Source organism: Pelobates fuscus, chromosome 3 (genome assembly GCF_036172605.1).
Source record: "Pelobates fuscus isolate aPelFus1 chromosome 3, aPelFus1.pri, whole genome shotgun sequence".
NCBI lineage: Eukaryota > Metazoa > Chordata > Amphibia > Anura > Pelobatidae > Pelobates > Pelobates fuscus.
Window position 1 is genome coordinate 170241667 of NC_086319.1, and position 22779 is coordinate 170264445.

The 22779-nt window shown below is 40.5% G+C and overlaps 1 protein-coding gene across 10 annotated transcripts in view; it reads right to left on the reverse strand.

Annotated features, from left to right (window-relative positions):
* ERC1 (ELKS/RAB6-interacting/CAST family member 1) overlaps window positions 1-22779 on the reverse strand; it is a 235961-nt gene that overhangs the window by 162725 nt on the left and 50457 nt on the right. The gene's annotated exons all lie outside the window — the stretch shown is intronic.

Below are 22779 nucleotides of genomic sequence, written 5' to 3' on the forward strand. Positions count from 1 at the left end.
AATGTTAACATTTGTAACCAAGGATGTCTAAAAGGACTGTCAGACAGTATTGAGAGGCACTACCTCTTGAAGACTTTCAATTATCGAACGTCTTCACGTTCGGCATTTACGAATTCCAATTAGGTGCTTCTCTAGGATAAGCATTTAGATCAGAGCACGGTGATGGTTACACATGGTCCATAGGGCTGCAATTCTTCTCTATAAGAGATGATCTCAGGAGTAGCGGCCGGCTGCAGCGACCAAGATGGAGCTGGATAAAATGCAAGTTTAACCTTTTTTTTTTTTTTTTTAAATAGGGACCTAATAATCTAAACATGAGGAGCAACACTACAGTTATATTTATAACATTTGGGAGTGTTCAATTAAGCCATCTTGGTGACCTGAAGTGTCCTTTCAAGAAAATGTACTTCCATACAGATCAAACATTTGTAGAAGGAAATAAGTGCCAAAGAGCACGAAAGAAGATCAAATCAATAAAATATAAGTCTGGTGACTAGTAGAGCGTGTAGTAAAAGGACCAAGAGCTGGAAGGAATAATGGCAATGTCTGTATTAGATGTCTAAACAAGTTATTTTTACCCAAAGGGTAAAAAGATGATTGTTTTTTTTGTTTTAAAGGTAATTTTTGTTGTTAATGGTCAAATAAGTATTTCTTTATTTTTGATCAGTCATCATATATTGTATATACATGTTATCATATATGATCATATTCTACAACACAGGCCCACAAGCTCACCACCTAAATTAGATATAGCCTAATCATTTAGTCAATACATAATCCTCTTCACTTTAGATTGCAAAATAGATGGTGAACATTCTATGTTTTAAAGTATTGAGCTGATGTTAATTTTCCTCACGTTTTTCTTTTCTGAATTTTCACCTGCATGAAATCTTCAAAATTAACTGTATACCAGCTGAATGAGTTTCCTGTACCCTGTGCAATACTAGTGAATAAATTGGTACTTAAACGTGTAAAATATAAAAATGGGGGGGAAAGTGGGGGAAAAAACAAAACAAAACAAAAATAAACAAGCCCTCAAAAATGGCAGACTCTAGACTACACAAAATGAAAATGCAAAAAGGCAAACATTGAGAGACTCAAGGAAAATACTGTGCCAAACCCCTGAGGATTGCCAGACTAGTCTTTTCTTTTACTTGCTCTTTGTTCAACAAAGTAACGTGAGTGCTTGAGCTGTGGTCTATGGTGTGATAAAGGGGACAATTTTCTCACGTCTCGGTACTGAAGATGGGAGTAATTTATAGCCTCATATTTCTGAGACCAGTAACTGCCCATTAAGCCTCCATGGTACCGAGCTCTATGTATTGCTCTGACATAATTCAGTCGCTGTCAGTATTCTCCTTTACATGGTCTACCCTGAAATGATCATTTCCATGTGTTTCTAGGGGATGAGATGAAGCCAGCTGGACCAGTTGCACAATGGTTGCGCTACCAAACAACTTCAGGGCTTGTTCTGAAAGAGACGAAGGAGGAGTGTTTTCGGAGGGGAGGGGGAATATATTGACATTTATTTTCACTTCACGTAATGAAACAGAATATGTAATGTAGTAAGCTGGTGGCTGGAAACACACAGACAGCCCATGCAGGTTCCTGGAGGGTGAAGGCACAAATTATTCTTTTTTTTTTTTCTTATTTGTCAGGGACACAAAATGAAGCCCATTAAAATAAAGGTTTCAGTATGCACGCAAGTAATATGGGACTGAATGACTGCCTGCATCAAAGTGATAGAGAACAGATTTTTTCTAAATGTTCTTTATTACACGCAGGGCTAGATTCTATTAGTTGAGATAAGCTATTATCTTGTGAAACTGAATATTGGTTTTACCACTGACTTCTATGTGAAAAAGATATACAATGACAAGAGCCAATCTCATCAAAAAGAATATATCCCATACTGTTGCATAAAATTGTCCCTACATCAATTTAAAACAAAGTAATCCAACGATTTTTTTTTGGACAAACTATAGAAACTGTACTGTATATTGAACTACTACTTTTAAGGAAATTATGCCATTGGATAAACCATTTAAAATCACCATGCACAACATTTTGTTCCCATTGTCAATCCATTCTCTTCTAAATTTATATATATATATATATATATATATATATATATATATATATATATATATATATATATATATATATATTAAAAAAAAACTTAATTTTCCCTAATAGTGCATCACCCTTCCCAAACTTTACCTTTGTACATTTTGGGGGATTTATTGCTCTATTATTCCCATATATATACTAGTTTGGGCAAAACTGGATTCCTTGCACCCTTGCATGACCGGTAGGTGCTGTTCCATTTCGGCAATCTCCTTAATCAATTCTTGCCTCGGACTCAAATGGTTTAATACAGTTTTGAATAGCACCTAGATCCGGACTCAAAATTTTTAGCAAAATCTGTCAAACTCAGGGGGGAAAAAAAAAACAGCCTTTTACCTTTTGAGAATTGTGAGGTTAATTCTTTCTATGAAGAGAACTATTAACAACTAATGTGTCTAATCTACAATAACGGTTTTATTAGAGTGCTCCCAAAAATAAAAATAAATATATGTATAGATGCTCTTTATTTTACCTAGTGGTAACGACTGCATGTACATTTTCTATGTTTTCATCCACTTTTTTCCTCTTTTTATTTAAAAATTGAAAATTCTAATTACACCACCTGACCTCCACAAACACTTGGCAATCAAGTATAAATGAAATAAAACCAAGCCACTGTCTTGTCCACAGGAAATACAATGCTGCAGGAGATTACAAATCAAACAATTCTACATAGATTTGCAACTAATCCACTTGTAATTTGGAAATATCATCATGGCTTCCTAGTTTATCATTTTAACTGTTTGAAACAGCAGAAAAGCATCGTCTGAAAAACAAATTGTAATCCAGGATTTCATTTCAGACAGTGGAGTGAATCTCAGATATGGAAAATGTTTGAGAAAACTTTTTGAAACTACTCATTTTACAAAATTATCAGCATAACCTGACTTGCATAAAGGGAAACTATAGTCACCCAGACCACTTACTTTTAATGACATGGTCTGGGTGCAGTGACCCTGTCCTTTTAACCATGACATGTAAAACATTAACTTTTTTACTGAAGGGTTAAGTCCACCTCTAGTGTACCAATGCCGTTGCACTGACTAACTAAATCTTGGTAACTTGGTGCAGAACCCCCCCATAAAAAAAAAGCAATGACTCAATGCTTTCCTACGAAAAAGTATAAATGCGCATGTGTTTCTCAACATGCATGCAAAATAAGTCTAATTCTCCTCTACAAAGCACAATGGATTTCACATCGGTGGAGGAAGCCGTGCCTCCTCCATAAAGTCACGTAAAGCGGAGAGGTAGGCGGGTGCTGAGGGAGCCTTGGCACTGCTAAAAGGCAAGGAAAACATTGTCTCCTTTAAAATATTTTAATACATCCAGGGGGTATTATTATATAGTATAGTAAAGTGTACTTTAAACACGCCCTTAATACTAATAATTAACTCCACCCATCTAGGTAAGGTCTATCAAATGTTCACTTCAGGAAAAAGAACATGCTACAAGTGTGTGTGTGTGTGTGTGTGTGTGTCTGGCAATACATATTAGTTGCCCACACATGAGATTTCGCCATGGATCTCCAATTAAAATTATTTTGATTGGACTACAGGTATGGTTTCAATTACTTATTGTACAAAATACCAACAAAGTATATAATATATTTACTGCATCTATTCTGATAAAGATCATTCTCTCAACCAAGGACCACAAAAGCAGTCTACCATATTAACATTGTGGATTCTTTTCAGCATATTGCACCCCCTCTACAGCCCAAAGGACTTGTTAAATGTTCTGTACTTTGATCTGGATAGAATTCCTCTGACAGGCCATGTTCACAGGATAGAACGAAGTGACAGACATAATTACGGAGGATAAACAAAACAAAAGATGAAGTCAGTGCAAACAAACAGCAAGGTCAGCATAAGGCTAAAAGATTTGCAAATTAGAAATGTTTTATACCACCCTCAAAGAGGTCAATTTTAACAAGCTTAAATTGCACAATCGTGTAGGTCACACTTGGAAAAATTGTAACAGAATTTGGCAGACTTGGTACAAACATCCATCAAGATAGTACTGCCTAATAAGACCTCAATTGTTTTGGTGATGATATGACCTCAGAGACAGATTGTTTGAACTTAAAAGTATTAAGTAAGCACCCATATGCCAATGGTGATATAGGTCCTGTTATCGAGACTGTTCCAACAAATTAGAAGTGCTAGCGGTTGGCTGCAAAGTGGTCTTGTATTAGTTGGTGAGCTAGTGTGATACTGGATAATGGCACCAATATCAAGGGACATCATTGATGAAGCACCACTGAACTGCAGCCTCAAGACAAGGTCTCAAAATATAGTTATAGTGGCAAATCAGGCACAATATGCAGGTTATTGTAGTATTTATTAGGCAATTGTAAATATTGTTAATTTATTGTAATAATACAGTTTACCCCTCTCTTACTTTATGAAAGTAACATTTTTAAAAGAATACTTTTATAAATTCACTTAACAGAGAGGGTTTCCCGTCTCTGTAGTTCAAAACGGAAGTGCTTCTCCTAGACAAGCACTGCTTTTAGTGCTGCTCATCAAAAAACAATATTGGTTGATTGGCATGAATGTGATTCAAAAGCATAACATACAATCAATGGGCACAGGAAAATTTGAGATCAGGAGTCTGGATGAGGCTACAGCAGCGATGGCTAAATTCATACCCAATATGTTTGAGAACTTAATTTCCAATGATACAGTCAGTCATTTTAGAAATATAGTTTTATCCATCACTGGGCTGTGGAATAACATAAGCATTATACTTAAAAGGCCTAATGCATGTGGTGATGACATAATGCATATAAATATATATTTTAGATTTTTTTAGATTGTGGAAATGGATTATCTGTCGATGTGACAATGCCCTGCTGTCCCACGTCTTGACATTTTGAAGGAGAATGAAGGAATTCTGTTGCAACGCCTGGCACTCACGCAGCAAACATCACGACTCTGCAAAATGCGTTCCTCACAATAAGCAGGCATGACTGTTAATCTGCTAGGACAGTGAGCTGTAGAATATATATATATATATATATATATAGAACTGGGTATAGCATGGGAGGGAGACTACAGCTCTGTGGAAGAGGCAATTAACCCTTTGTAGTAAAAGCTTGCTGGGCAACCAGAAGCTCAATTACTTGCTAACTTTGGAAAAGCTTTTCCGACAGACAGATCACTGAACCGCCAAGTGAGGTTCCTGCATTGAACCGGATAGAGACAGAACTCTACAATTCCTCTTGTCATAAGTACTTGCAGATGAGGAGTGGAGAGGACTGTCACAGCTTTGTCTGCTTTGTGTGTCTGTGTGAAAGAATCATTACTACAATTAGCAGGTCATTATAAAGCAGCACAGTGACTCATTCAGGGGAGAGCAGGCAGATAAATTCCCCACCCTCCCCCCCTTTTTTTTTTTGAGCTGCAGGAATGTAGGGCTTGGAATGGGAGGAATGTCTGTGCTAACCACCAGCTGGAATAGCCCCTGGAACACCACACACTGAAAGGTGTACACATCAGCATTCTGTGTGGAGAGAGGGCTGGATTCCACAGACCGTCTCGAAGCATCCTATGAGCTAGGATGGAGAAATGCACAAAATTCCTCTTACACAACGTGGTTCAAAAAGGCTGCGGCTCAATGAGAAATTAGCAGCCCAGAAAGACAGGGGCTCATGGTTGCAATTGCAGATAACTATCCAATTACACCTTGCAGCCAGGTGTGCAAAACATCTGCAAGAATTACTTAAAGAACTATACTGGGTTGTGAGGTCACTGTTATGAGTAAAGGGTGTAAGCAGCAGTAAAAGCAATAGAAATGCTCAAAAGAAAAAAATATCTTTGTAAATCTGAGGTGTACGACATATGTGCTATGCAACTCATTCAATCAATTATTCAAAATACCATTTCAGTTATCCTCAGTTAATTTAATTTACACAAAAATCAAGTATCTGCAGCTAAAAACATAATTAGGAGGTAATAAAAATCTATATAATTTCACTTGCTTCGAAATAGACTGATGACTTTTGATGTAGTAACATGAAAATGTGTGCTGGATATCATACATTCAATCTGTGCTCTTTTGCATACTGTGCACAGCATTCTGGGAATTCTGAGCTGGAGTGAATAGGGTAAGCTTTATTCTATAAAGTCATACTCTAAGCACCATGTGGCTTAATGTAGTGTCTGGGATGGAATTGGTCTTTGGGTACAATACTTCCAGAACCCAAAGTCAGCTCATTACGTGCCGCTCCAATGAAGAGGTTTCACTTATTATTTCATATTAAGCCTCCCTAGCCCTCACAAGATTGTATTCAAAAAGACTCCTAGCACCATACACCCTGTTGGGACTAATATGTATTGAGTGCCTCTACCTGAATAGCATTCTGTAATTGGGTTAGATTGTTCATTTTGTAGGAGGGCACACACCAGCACACATCCCACTGCAGTAAGCAGCCATCTTCAGATATGCAGCTCATTTAATCAACAGTTTTTCTGGCACAATCTACAGAGCTATATACTAATCTGAATTAAGCGTCGTAATCAGCCAAGTGCCTACATTTTAAAATGGCTAGTGAAGCTACAATGTTGCTATGCTAAAAAGTAATGCATTATCTTTATAGCGATGTTTATAATGCAGAGCATCATTAGAACGCCTGGTACACTACTGTAACCTCGTGCTAAAATAATATGGGGAGCAGCAGGGTAAAAAAAACACTTTGGGGTTAAACTGTTCGTTAACTATTTAACGACAAAGGATGCAGCAAGTATCTTCATGCAGCACAACAAGTTAATTCTGCTGATGTTGTTATGGTGCCTGGCCTGCACTGTTTCTTTAAATGCTGGCTGGTCCTTTGCATTTGCTTTTATAGTAGCGCACTTCACACATGCCAGCAATTGTAATGGTGACAAATTTAAACAAGTTCAAAACTAAGCCCTGCACCACTGAGCTTACCTAAGATGGGTAGCTTTTGGCTCTCCGTGTGAAGTAGTGAAGGTACAGGGCGCTGCCTGTTGGAAGCCAGGTAAAAAGTTTAACCATTCTAAAACAGTTCTGACTACTTACAGTGGGATGGTACCAGGCAGGGAACTCCTGATAGGAACAAAACCTTTTACACTGGTGAGATTTGAGGTTCGGAACCACTGGTTCGTAGAATAACCCAAGAATTGGGTTTAAAGCTATGGTGGCGTGATACCCAACAGATTAATCGTAGAATGGGAGGTCTTAGCCGGAGTACTGCTAGAACACAGCCATGTGGTTCTCCCACAAAATATAATGGATGCATAATGAACTGCTGGAACACAAAGAGTTGCTTTTCAGAGTCTTCCCTTCATAGCACTCTTGTACTAAAAAGGTTAAAGATATGGGATGGGTGTATTAGTCAATGGAAGCCAATTACACAGTAAAAAGATTTTTGGCATTCTACAAGGGATTGCTCCAATAAACCGCCTTTAAATGTCTCTGGAGTGAGGAGAGAGGGAGGATGGTTCCTGGTGCAAAGCAGACCAGGGGACTCTATGTTACACGTGCTTAATGTACAGAGAACAAGTAATTAATTACTCTGAGGCATCGTGCAGCAGATCTATCTTGACTGAAACCATTCCTTCATATGCAGCATCCGCAGCCAAGAACACATACACTTGCCAAAACGAAGCACGTCATGACTAGAACAAACAAACCTGCACATGCATGCTGTTACGGACACGCTCACCACAGAGAGAAATGATCAGGTAGACGGAGTATTATTAGTGGTAGATGGAACCCAATGGTAGTTTTTCAATACTTGGCATTTTTTTATGCCCTAGTCTAGCTGGGGATCATATAGAGATGAGAAACTGCAAAGTTTAATGAAATTAAAAATGATCAGCCAATCCGGAATTGCAGATTAGAATATAAATCATAAGATTAAAGATAGGAAATTGTGTAATTTGAAATGCATTACAAATCACTAAGCCTTTTAAGAACAATCCTGACACATGCATGCTTTATGCATTCATGATTACTGAAAAGGATCCCTCACCCCTTTGTTTGTGACAACTTTGCGTAATTTTTATTTTATTTTTTTTACATACATTTACACACTTCTTGCATGTTTTTCTTATTCCTGACAGAAAATAAAGTAAATCTGATTACATCTGCCTACGTTAATCATTATTTAGCATGGAGTGACAAGGTCAAGTGGCACTATAAATGAAAAATATGAAAAAAGAAAAATATTTCAAATTGTCACAGGTAAGTTGAAAGCACCTTCTCCATTGGAATGTCTTCCTGCTGATTTAGGGCCACCTTTTTGAAAAATAAAATAAAGTTTTATTAATGTTTTTATTCCTTGTCACACCAGTATTGATAAAGCCACGTCTCCCAACACTAAGATCATGAGCAATTGTTCCTCTATAGAGAAGCATTGGGGGCCCAACTACATGTGCATGGCAGTAACTGCGCGGCTCCAATCAGCATTAGCTTATACTAATGTATCTCTATGGGTTGCGTTCTTCATGAGAGGGTGTGGGGATGCCAAATGCCAGTCCTGCAAACAAAGTATAAAGAAGAAGTGCATCTAGGCTGTCTGAAAGACAGACACTAGAAGCATTCCTCCCAACATTTGAAATGGACAAAGGGGGGCACTTTAATTTTAGGCATGTGAGTGGTGGTGTGTCCAAAGTTAGGCTGTTCTGAGAAACAGTGGCGTACACACAACCCATGGGGCCCCGGTGCGAAAACTGATCCGGGCCCCCCCCCCGCGCGAGCGCTTACTCTGCGCAGGCTGGGGCTGCAACACATGGGGCGGGCACCTGGTCGCAGGGCTGCGACCCGTGCGACCGCGGTATGTATGCCAGTGCATGCATAAACACATACACTTAAAGGACCACTACAGACACCCAGATCACATCAGCTCAATGAAGTGGTCTGGGTGCCTGGTCTCTCTAGTTTTAACCCTGCAGCTGAAAACATAGCAGTTTCAGAGAAACTGCTATGTTTCACTGAGGGTTAATCCAGCCTCTAGTGGCTGTCTCATTGACAGCCGCTAGAGGATTTTCTGCGATTCTCACTGTGAAAATCACAGTGAGAAGACGCTGAACGTCCATAGGAAAGCATTGAGTAATGCTTTCCTATGGGCGGTTTGAATGCGCGCGTGGCTCTTGCCACGCATGTGCATTCGGAGCTGAGAGGCGGATGGGGACGGAGAGATCCCCAGCGTTAAGGGAGTCCGGCGCTGGAGAAAGGTAAGTGCTTAAGACACATACTCAGTAACACACACACTCACCAACACTAACACACACACTCACCAACACTAACACACACACTCACCAACACTAACACACACACTCACCAACACTAACACACACACTCACCAACACTAACACACACACTCACCAACACTAACACACACACTCACCAACACTAACACACACACTCACCAACACTAACACACACACTCACCAACACTAACACACACACTCACCAACACTAACACACACACTCACCCTAACACACTAACACACACTCTCCCTAACACACACACACACACTCTCCCTAACACACACACACACACACTCCCTAACACACACACACACACACTCCCTAACACACACACTCCCTAACACACACACTCCCTAACACACACACTCCCTAACACACACACTCCCTAACACACACACTCCCTAACACACACACTCCCTAACACACACACTCCCTAACACACACACTCCCTAACACACACACTCCCTAACACACACACTCCCTAACACACACACTCCCTAACACACACACTCCCTAACACACACACTCCCTAACACACACACTCCCTAACACACACACTCCCTAACACACACACTCCCTAACACACACACTCCCTAACACACACACTCCCTAACACACACACTCCCTAACACACACACTCCCTAACACACACACTCCCTAACACACACACTCCCTAACACACACACTCCCTAACACTCTCCCTAACACTCTCCCTAACACTCTCCCTAACACTCTCCCTAACACTCTCCCTAACACTCTCCCTAACACTCTCCCTAACACTCTCCCTAACACTCTCCCTAACACTCTCCCTAACACTCTCCCTAACACTCTCCCTAACACTCTCCCTAACACTCTCCCTAACACTCTCACTAACACTCTCACTAACACTCTCACTAACACTCTCACTAACACTCTCACTAACACTCTCACTAACACTCTCACTAACACTCTCACTAACACACACTCACTAACACACACACACTCACTAACACTAACACACACACACACACTCACTAACACACACACACTCACTAACACACACACACTCACTAACACACACACACTCACTAACACACACACACTCACTAACACACACACACTCACTAACACACACACACTCACTAACACACACACACACACTAACACTAACACTAACACTCACTAACACGAACACACTCAAACTTTTTTTTTTTAATCCCCCCAGCCTCCTTACCTGTGGGAGAGCTGGGGGGGATTCCCTGGGGTCCAGTGGTGTTGCTGGCCAGGCTGTCACCCAGCTGGCTGGCGGGCGCGCGAGGGAGCACTGTCCCCTGGGTGCTCCCTCTTCAGCTCCCTCGCGCGCCGCGTACTGATGCCGGAGCTCCGGTTTCAGTGCGGTGCGCGAGGGAGCTGAAGAGGGAGCACCCAGGGGACAGTGCTCCCTCGCGCGCCCGCCAGCCGGGTGACAGCAGGGCCAGCCTCGGGGGGCCCGGAGGTGGCCGGCTCCTGGGCCCCCCAGCAGAAGAGGCTGGCCCAGTGACCTACATACCTGGGTCGCAGGGCGGCCGGGCCCCCTGGTGGGCCGGGCCCGGTCGCAGCCGCGACCCCTGCGACCCTGGTATGTACGCCACTGCTGAGAAATATTAGCTGCCCAACTAATGAGAAGTTATGAGATTTAAATGTAATGTAAAAGAACAATGTAGTTTATTTACATGGAATTATTTCCAAACACATTTATTGTTGTTTTTAATACAAATATTGTTAGTATTGTTTCTGTGGAGCTCTGTTATACACTCAGACACACTAACAAATATAAGGACCACTATAGTCACCCAGACCACTTCAGCTCAGTGAAGTGGTCTGGGTGCCAGGTCGCTCAGGTTTTAACCCTTCAGATGTAAACATAGCAGTTTCAGAGAAACTATGTTTATATTGCAGGGTTAATCCAGCCTCTAGTGGCTGTCTTCCTGACAACCGCTAGAGGCGCTTCCCCGACGCTCAATGTGAAACTCGCATTGAGTACGTAGAACGTCCATAGTCAAGCATTGATAAATGCTTCCATATGGGCGTTTTTAATGCGCCCGCGGCTCTGGCCATGCATTCGCATTCGGCTCCACTCGGGAGCTGACGTTTGAGGGGGAGGAGAGGTCACCAGCACCGAGGGAGCCCGGCGCTGGATAAAGGTAAGTGGCTGAAGGGGTTTTAAACCCTTCAGCCCAGCGGGAGGGGGGGAGCCTAAGGATTATATAGTGTCAGGAAAACTGGTTTGTTTTCCTGACCCTATAGTGGTCCTTTAAGTGGCTATTTGGATTCAAATTTACAGTGCGATTTATGCCCAAAATAGGGAATGTCCCTCCTAAATAGGGACACTTTGTAGGTATGCTAGAGGCATTTTAGGGACCAATAGGGACATTGCCTTTTCTCATAAAAAGTTAGGATTTACAAACGATAGGTTCTTTGTATGCACCAAAACCACTACATTAAGAAATAATGGTTCTTGTTTTTAGAGTGTTAATTTACTGAAACAGATGGAATGAAACTACTATTAAGCTCTTTCGATTGTAATCTAACGGGCTAACTAGTCACTATGTGTAAAAGAGCTTCTGTAACTCTTGTATTGCTCTCTGTATATTGCACTGTCTACTTCCAAATTGTACAGCGCTGCAAAATATGTTTGCTCTTTATAAATGCCAGTTACAATAATAACATTTAAGCTGCTGGTTGCATATTCTTAAAATACAATACAGACTTACATAATTTTTCCCAAAATAATTGTTTAGCCTACATATTGCCGTTTTTATTTCAAATGGTTTCTTATTTAGTGAATAAGCCTCACTTGATCAATCTGCCTGCAAATAGAAAATGGGCACAGAGAGCTAGATAGGGAGCTATGGGGAAGGGATACAGCTACGACAATCTGCTCTGTGAAACAGCTTGCACAATAAGTCCAAACAGTATTGCCAAAACCGTGGGATTGTTCAACTCCCACTCCACCTTTTCCTGCCAGAGTAGCTTGCAAAAAACTGCAGGACCTTACATTTTCCTATGAAAAGGTTAAAACAAGATTTGGATATATTTTAAAATAACTATATTTTTTTTTTTTTTTTTAAAGGTTTGTTTGAAATAGACAAACCATGGGTTTGAGCAGAAACAAAGGCAGATGTGTAGTAATTATGGCCTTTAGTAACCTTACCAAATTCTTTTGCGCAGAGGCCTTGTTACGTTAGTCAGCAGCTTTCTGGTTAAGTTATTCCATGTCAAGCTGAGATTGAAGTGTCCGTGTAACAAAAACATTTTGTGTCCAATGGTTGGGTTTCAGGCGCATGCATGCAGCTATAAAGCAAGGCATTATTTGTACCAAATCAATAACTTCGACTTACAAAGTCCCACAGGCAACGCATCCTTTGCTTCTCATCCAATCAAATGCTTCTCATAGGGAAGCATTACATTCAATGCTTCCCTACGATCAGCATTTGATAATGTTCAACTTTGAACCTTTAGAGGTGTGTGCTGCATCTTGCAGGGCTTAGACGACAGATCACTGTATTCAGATCATTTATTTGAGATAAAGGGGTCTGGATGCTTTTAGTGTCCTTTTAAAGTGGTTGATTGTTGCCATCTGAAAGAGCCTACCGACAAATCTCCCAGAGCCAGAATTAAAATTGAAGGCGATTCATCACTTCTCTAGAAATTATACCATTGAAAATCACCTAGAACTCCATACATTTCTTTCACGGAATGCTGCTTCCTTTACAATTTATGTTAAAGGAACACAATGGCTGCATAACAACTTCATCTCAAAAATGTTGTTATGGGGTCTAGAGGTCCGTCTTATTTAATTCAGCTAAACAGTTCATTAACAGTTTAACCCCAAAGAGGTCTTCACTGCGCCCATTCACTCAGTAACTCTGCCACCTCCTCTGGTCCACAACCTTTGACAAAGGCTCAGACAGTAATCGAAACGCTGTCTTTACTTTTTTACTCCTAATAAAGACGGCCTTCTGAAAGAAAACATCCAGAGTGCATAGATATCTATACTTCTTACCAGTCAGTGAGTGCATGAGTGTGAGCCAGTTAGTGGGTGCGTGCGAGTTTGGTTCAGTGAGAATGCATGTGCTTACAAATTTTTTTTACATTTAACTCGATTCAAGTGATTTGTAGTAATTTGCATGTGAAGATGCAGTTAAGCCACGCATGAGGGCCAATAACTTGCATGCAACCAGCCGCACACAGACAGCCAACTCCACACATACATATCACATTCAGCAAACCAACACAATCACAGTCAGCCAAGCTCTACACACATTTACACCCGCACAATCACATTCTGTCACTACACACATCCCACTCATGTGCAGTGCTCAAAGGGGGAAAGGAGAGTCGATAAGAAAAAAAAAATACTTTGGAAGCGTGGGGGATGGGGGTGCAGTGGAATAAATAATAAATTGGGGGAGGACACTAAAACACTAAACTTCTAGAGTTGGTGGGAGACCAAAAAAGGGGTGGGGGGTGTAAAATCACGACAGAGCAGTTTCACAAACCACTGCCCTATTTAAAATTTCGAACAAAATTAGCACATTTTAGGATGATACCAGTAATATTAGGCTGTTCCCTTGTGTATTAGTTTGCTGCATATGGTAAATAAGGATATGTGCAGGGCAGACCCCCAATTATATTTTCTGTTTACCCAAAGGTCCTAGTGCAAAGAAAAAAAACTTTCTTAAATCATGAGACTATTCAGGAATGCAATGAGAAATCTATTTGGAACAGCTAAAAGGAATCTGCGAATCATAGAGTCCATTTGTGTTTTTGCTACATTATGTTACATAGTCAGCTTAATAAATATGTATGAAATTCCTTAGCTGTTGGAAATCTTACAATGTAACACTTTGGGTGACTGAGCACATATCAACTCAATAAAACCCTCTACATCTATAGGAATTATTTTACAGAGCAGTAAAACAGCTTTGATAAAAGTAAACAATTTGTACCAGCTTTCTTGTGAAATGTAAATATATGCCACATGAATCACTTTAATGAAGGGGGGAAAAAAACAATAGAGTCAACCTAAGATATGATAATAAATTACATCTCTCACTGTAGTGTTCTCCACAGGTGCCAGTAAAAAAAGTCACATGCATTTCAAGGAAGCTATGCTTTAGCCCTGTCCAATTTCAGCATGTTTTACTATTGAACAGGCACTGTGTTTGCATACGTGCATATGAAAAACAAAAAACCCTGTTATACAGAATCACTGATTTAATTGGTCCGGGAACACAATATAATTCTAATTCATGCACAACTCTCATCAATTAAAAGTTAGACCATTAACAAGGGGCCACCAAGAAAGAAATTAATGATACATAGGTCTAATTTCACACATCATCATCAGGTTTAGTGTTTCAAAGGAAAACAAGGATAACAAAACAGAAATGACATTTACAGATGAGCAGAGTGGACGACCCAAAACTGAGCATCCCTAAGGAACACTCGGCCCAACCTTGGCACACTGTTAAAGGAAAACAAGTGTTAGGAATACAAATCTGTATACCCAACACATTGGTGCCCAGTCATATAAAAAAATAAAAATACACCCCTTCCCCCCAAGTTTAAAAAAAAAATTATGTTTTAATCACCTTTTTCTAGCACCAAGGCTCTCTCGGTGCTGCATACCTCTCTGCCTCCAGTGACGTCATGCAGGAGGCATGGCCTGCTCCATGACGGTCCAATCATAGAGGAGCATTGGGAAAATATGCACATGGCGGTCCAATCATAGAGGAACATTGGGGACATGATGCACATGCACAGCAAGTGCCGCACATCCAAGCTTCACTATAGGAAAACAGAAAATCTATGCGGACTTCCGCATCATGCGACCAAGTATTACTATGACATTGCTGAGGAAGCGCATCTAGTGGCTGTCAGTATGACAATCACTATTAACCCTGCAATGTAAACTTTGCAGTGTCAAAAAGAAAAGGAGGGGGGAACTGCACCAATGCAACTTCAATGAGATGAAGAGGCTGGATGACGTTAATGTGCAAATTCTACATTTGGATTAGCAGGTCCACACTGTACTTGGAAGGCATGGATTGGCTCAGCCAGTCTGCTATCTAAAAGGTCACAAGCAAGAATGTTGAATGGCAAATATATACACATTAATGCTGAATGGTAACAAATATATACACTTATATACAATTGTGGCAGATTTCAAATCTAAATTACAAGAAGATTAACCGTCGATTCCCATACATAATGTATAAGGACAATCTGGATATGTGTCACATTTAGCATTGAAGGCTTACTCCTGCCACAATTGTATTTAAGTGTATATATTTGTTACCATTCAGCAATAATGTGTAAATATTTGCCATTCAGAAATAATGTTCTTAATCAGTTTGCAACTATGCTGCTATTTATATGGCTGTCCAATATTTCCATATTTCTCTCTACTAGGTGGTGGGGTTGTTTTACACATTTTATTCCTTGCTTTAAAAACACTCACTTTATTCTCCATACCTGACGAGGTTAACCTTACCGTATTACGCAATTTGAAAGTTAACTCGTCATCAATGACATCATGAAACTCGTTTTCACCTCCTTCCCCTTCCAATCAAAACACAGTACAGTAATCACATATATAACAGTTTTCATTAAAGTTAGTGAAGTGTCTTGATAAAAGTCTGTATTAACTGAAACATCGACATTGTTTGATCTCTGAATAAACGCACTATTTACTTACTTCAAAAAGACTCTTACAAAACTGACCTTGTAAGATTTAAACAGGAAAAAGTAGAGAAAGTAAAAGCAGACTACGCAGAACTGTCTACAACTGGCTGAGTGGCCACAACGAAAATCTAAGATTCACCAGAAACCATCGTCCTGTCCGAAAACCACGTCAGTACACGATCGATAGGACATCTGCTGAATCTACTTCTGACTCAGATACCCAGCACCGACCAGAGAATACAAGACCTTCTGCACATTTTTTTAGAGAGAGGCAACACCACAACAGGAATCACCACACGTCAACAATCCAGACAAGATACCGAACCAAGAAATACACCACTGGACATGGACAGAGGGGCAATACATAGGGTAAGAGGCAGACTCCCCCATGACGGAGATAATACCTATCTTCAACTTATCCACACGAGTACTGACCCCAGAGCAGAACATGCTACTTATGAAAGGACTTTCATTTGTACCCACCACTTCTCTGGATCCACTCACACAGAAAGACATTTACAATTTCGGCAGGTCACTACGATTAAAGGACTTTTTCAAAAAGTCACAAGAACAACAGAGATATTCAGAATAGATCCAAACCAAAAAGTTATTTTGGCCCACTCCCTAATCAACCGACTATTAAAGTTTTTCTAAGATCTATCCATCAAGAGACTCCACTCCAACTCAATCAACATGTTAAACAGACCATCAACATCTCTAAAGAGGAAAGAAAAATCATCGCTTGTTTAGCAAAAGATCCTGAACTGGTAATCCGTCCAGCTGATAAAGGAGGGGGCATAGTCCTTTTAAACTATAACAGTTATAGAGAAGAGATCCTGTCACAGCTTCAAGACACCACTACATACCTGAAGCTTCCAGCCGATCCAACAGACAATATAATGGTGACGATACAGAACACACTCCAACGAGGCCTGGATATTTCACAAGATCTCTTCCCGTACCTACTCCAGAAACATCCCAGAACTCCAATAATATACACATTACCTAAAATCCACAAGAACCCTACATCTCCTCCTGGAAGACCAATCGTCTCAGCAATAAGAGGAGCACTTGAAATCGATTGCAAAATGGCTGGATCTATTCAAAGAAACGACTGAAAAACGACTGCCAAAAGCCATCACCCCAGACATCTCATCAACTCACTTCCCCACGCTCAATTTGTAAGAGTTATTAGAAATAATTTGAATCCAAATAATACCCAAATCCAGCTGCAGGAAATGTGGGATAAATTTCAAGCACGGGGCTATAGCAACAAGATACTCCAGGGAACACTTGATAAATGCTATGATGTAACCCCAGGGATACACCCAAAACCTGAGAGACTTATCTTTCCAACGACATTTACTACAATGTCACACCACACCACCTCAAGAGTACTCTGGGCCATAACTGGAGAATCATGAAGAATGATGACACTACTAGAACTGTTTAAAAACCCACCCATGATGTGCTACCGCAGAGGTAGCAACCTCAGAAATCTATTAGTCAAAACAGATCCTACCCACTGCTACAACCCACAGTGCAAACATCAGAACTTAGGATGCTACAAATGCTTGGGGTGTGCAACATGTAGCCACGAGACCTACCAAGACATTCACACACCCCCACACTGGAATGAAGTACATAATCCGCCATCGATTGACTTGCACAAGTGACTTCGTTATATATAATCTACTGTGCCCCTGTGGACTGGCATACATAGGGAAAACTGACTTGCCACTACAAGAAAGAATCCACAACCACCGCTCCAGTATACGTGTAGCTTACAGGGACATGGGCTCTGACTTACCTGTGGCAAAACACTTTCTTGAATTTAACCATCCATTACCCTCCACAAAGTTTATGGCAATCAACCGGCGGTGACCGCAAGAAGCTTCTACTACAGAAAGAACTATACTGGATTAAGACTCTAGACACAGTCTACCCCAAAGGACTTAACGAGAAATATTCCTTAGGGATATTTCTATTATCAGCTCATTAAGACCAGTATAACTGCAGTACACTTGGTCCTTGGAATCTGATCTAAATATACATATATTACCTATTCAATACCAGATTGAGCAAGCTAATCTCTCTCTGGTCATTGACTATCCTTTAATGTTTTTCACGATTGCTTGAATTGTTTATTTTCCAATCATATCACTTTTGTTGTACTTTTATATAAGCTAGGATGAATATATACTATTTGATCTTCATTCCAGAATTACTCTGCACCCTTGACCAAATCAGAGGTACAGGGAGAAACAATGTTCTGTCTATCTGGATCAAATATTTTGGTTAGTTTGTTTATACTTTGAAAGTTCTACATTGAACTTACACTTTCTAATATGAATCAATTCTTAAGCCATATCATTCTTTGCTAGATCTACTATGTGGTCGATACTGTGCACTTTCCCTCTTGTATATTTCTATTTATTTATCAAGTCCCAGGGGTTATCACTGCTCATCCTTTGCGTATCATATCTAACTGGCTTTAAAAAGCTCATAATATGACTCAGCTACTGTTTATGTACATATTGATTACCTTAACTGCTCACCCTGTGGCTCCCCTTGGTAATAGCACACTATGAGCCTCCTCTATGTAACCTATGTGTACATCTGTGCTCGCTCGCTACTGCTCTATTTACAGACCGACATCATATCCCTCTACTGTATGCTCAGTAAAAAGAGGCGACTGTTCAAGCTTTATGTATTGTTCTCCATCCGCTCAGGCTGTCATTTATGCCTTAGTCCGGCTTTGACATAGCCTTCTAACAACTTGTTAACCTAGTCCCCTCTGCGACTTCACCCTAGCCGTTCTTAATAGTGAATATATTTTCGGTATTTTACACCTTACACTGCCGCTGGGGATTTCTGCATTAGAATGACAAACTATATCTTCCCTGTTTAGCTCGACCCTTAGTACTATGATTTCACAACATAGCCGACGCCGTTAAGGTACGATCGGCTCCTGGTTGTGCTTTATGCACACGTCCCTTTGCGTTCCAACTGGTAACTGTGCCAACCAGTGGAACACAAACAGTTCACTCCAGCTTGCTGCACCAGCAGTTTTAGCGATACCGGGTCAAATTTACCCGCGATTTTGTCACTCCAGCTGGCTGCATTCCAGGGGTTAATTGTAAGTACACAGGCTGTATATTATGTGTTCATTATTGTTTTATGTTATTTAAACACTGTCTGTTGTATTGCACTGTATCCCGACGAAAGTTCCATTAGAGAAATGAAACAATGATTCACCTTGGCAGACGCCTGAATAAAAGATATGTGGTTTTTTCACAATACTTCTAAGTCTTTGGAGTGCTATCTTCAAAATAAATAAATATATATATACACATACATACACACACACATACACACACATATATATATATATATATATATATATATATATATATATATACACACACACACAAACACACAGAGAGAGAAATATGAGCGAGATACATTTATAAATAAAACACATACACACAAATAAAATAGTTTTAGTGATAAACATCTTGTGACCAGGCCCGGGCGAACTGCCAAGTAGAATTCAGTTAATGAAATAAATAAAAAATAAAAAAATAAATGAAGGGAAACAAAGAAAACAGGATATAGGGAACTGCAGGCTTAAGGCATGGGCTATCATCAATCATATTTGAAGGCTTATTAACCTGATCTCTCTTAGTATCCACTGTTGTGAAATACGACACAAGCCTCTAGCTCAGCTTCACTTTATCACAGATGTTATCTTAACGAATGGATGGCCTGCGCTCCACCAAGTGTGCCTAACTTCAGGGGAAAATTATACAACACACCTAGCATATTACAGCCTTTAAAGTGGCACCGTCATGGCCGAATCCAGTTTGTTTGTTTTTTAATCCCCCTCCCGACTCATCTACATTTAATTGCCCCCCCCCCCCCAGTCACCACCAAATGCTACTAAGCCCCCCCATAATTACCTATTTGTTATCTTCATTTCGTTAAACACTTGGGCATTCGCTATTGTCCAAAAATCGGATGGGAATTTTGTCTATTCATTCTTTCGTCAGAAAGACAAAGGAATGAATAGAAATTTCAGACAAACAAACACCATCGGTGTTCGTTCAGTTTATTGCAATGAGGGAGCTAACGGCACGCAGCTTTCTCCTTGTAATATATAAAAATAGAAGCGGCAGGAGATAATAGCATAAGGAAGATTAATATCTTAAAATCTCCCCAATGTCCCTACTCGCTCTGTCGAGATTCGCTCTGCTGTGAGTAGGGGCAGGTCTACAAAACAGGTTGCTGCTCACTGATGTTTAAAAAAGAAAAAAAAGAAAATTAAAAAAAAAAAGCCCCCTCAAACAAATAGCCCCATGGTAGGGCATCTCAGCCTGGGACTTCAATATCCAGATAAATGGTAGAAATGGTAGGGGGGGGGGGGTACATACAGGTGATACTCTAAAAATTAGAATATTGTGCAAATGTTCATTTATTTCAGTATTGCAACGTAAAAGGGGAAACTAATACATGAGATAGACGAATTACATGTAAAGCAGGTTGGGGGGAGGCATTGAGTTCCGGTGTGCCTCTGCAGCACACACAAACAATGAATACACCGGGTCCTCCATCTGTACCCCACTCTGCCCCTTACTGAGGTTACTGGCCAATCGGCGAGGTAAGATAATTGCTTTTCTTCAGGCACTAGGGCGACAGTTTGAGAGCGTTCAGGCAGTCCCCCTGCAGGCACTGCACAAGCAGGCTATTCCGGCCATGTGATCGCGAGGACCCCCCGATCACATGGCAATGGAGGGCCGGATCATTCAGAGTGGGGCTGCCTGAACTCCCAGGCAGACCCCAAGATCTAAAATCGCCGGCGCCGGATCAGCGGGGACCCGGTAAGTGCCCTGGGCGGCAGGGACGTTCTATGCTGCCCTCCGGTGTTTAGAGCCACCCCAAAAAGGACAGCATAGAATGCCCACCGACCTCAAGAGGTTAAGACAAAAAATAGGTTGTGTCTCAACAGTACTTTCTAGATCCTCTCAAAGGCGGATAGCTTCTGAACTGGAATACATTTTATTCTAGATTAAGTGTACTTTTGAATTTATAGAGTAAATGCTGTGTAAATCTTGTGACTGACAGAACATTATATAATAAGTAGGTCTACAGCAAGGGTAAACAACATTCAGATGTTCAGGTGCTTCAGATGTTGTGAACTATGTCTCCCCTGATGCTTTACCAACATTGTGGCTGAAAGAGCATTACAGGAGATGAAGTCCACAACATCTGGAGTTCTGAAGGTTACCTACCCCTGGTCGAGAGCGTATTATAAAACAGCTGCAGTACTATGACATTATGGTACCTGCCAACATATCCGTATAAACACATACATTCCCTCGACTTCAAAGGGCTGAAAATCTGTGCTCTGTGTCTCTTGGACATGTGCATCTGTACCCGTTCAAGTGGCTATTAAAACACAGTATCCTGTGAAACACGCGGAAAGACAGGGAGCAGCTGGGAAAACATTGTTACAGCAAGGGTTCCAATCTAATAAACTTTTATCCACAAGAAGTCTGGGTAATATCCTCATTGTATACATGAGTAACTCCGACAGGAAGTTGGATTTAGGGCTGGGTCAGTGAGGAGTATTTCCTGATTTTAATAATGTTTGCCTAATTGACAAGATGGTAGATACTTCACATGGTGTACAAAGTTACTGTTCAAAGACGAAACCTGATTTAAATGTGAACTACCATAATCTAAATGTGTAGAAAGAAAAAAAATGTGAGGCACACCCGGAACATGCATTTCTCAGCATGCTGCCGTAATGACCAAAATGTATATAAACTACAGATTAAGGAACAGTGCACACACCAAAAAAAAAATTACAAAAAAATTGCTTTACATTTTTACAAGGCTACTTAAAATTATCAGCAAACAAATATGGGGTATATGGATCCATGCAGCAAAGTGGTGGGCTTAACATGATATGGCCATATGGTGGAACTGAATCACCATACTTAAAGGGTTACGGCTTGCGTGCCAGTTAAGTCTTTTAGAGAGCTGAAAACCAAAAACTATGAGTAAACAGATTACTGTAACTGTACTTGTGTACTAAACAATAAAAGATGGATTGGCGCTTCTATATCTGAATATTTCAAAATAGACAGCTGTGTAGAACTTGGACTAGAATAGTACCTGTATATCGAAATGCATTAAGATCAACTGTGGAAGCAAATCCCCATCTATAATAGTATCTAGGAACTGTAAAGTCTGTGAAAGTAGGGACCGACCTTGAATCTTTCTGCACAATGTTCTGGTGGACTTTCCTTATCTATATTTAAACATGCACGTTATTACTACTGTATTTAACAGATTTTACACAACTACCATTTATTTTCCATTTCTAGACAATGAGAGGATTTGAATACAGTGCTCACTCCTTTACTCGCACTACAGAACCTGTTCACTGCTCTAGAACAAGTGACTGGCTTGTAGGTCCCCTACTGTTATCCATCTATACTGCCTCCCTTGGTAAACCCATTCGCTCCTTTGGCTTCCAATATAATTTCTATGCAGATGACACGCAAATCTACCTGTCCTCTCCTGATCTCTCCCCGTCCCTCTCGACTAATGTCTCTGACTGCCTCTCTGCTCTTTCTAACTGGATGGCTGCCCAATTCCTTAAATTCAACTTTACCAAAACTGAAATTCTGGTCTTTC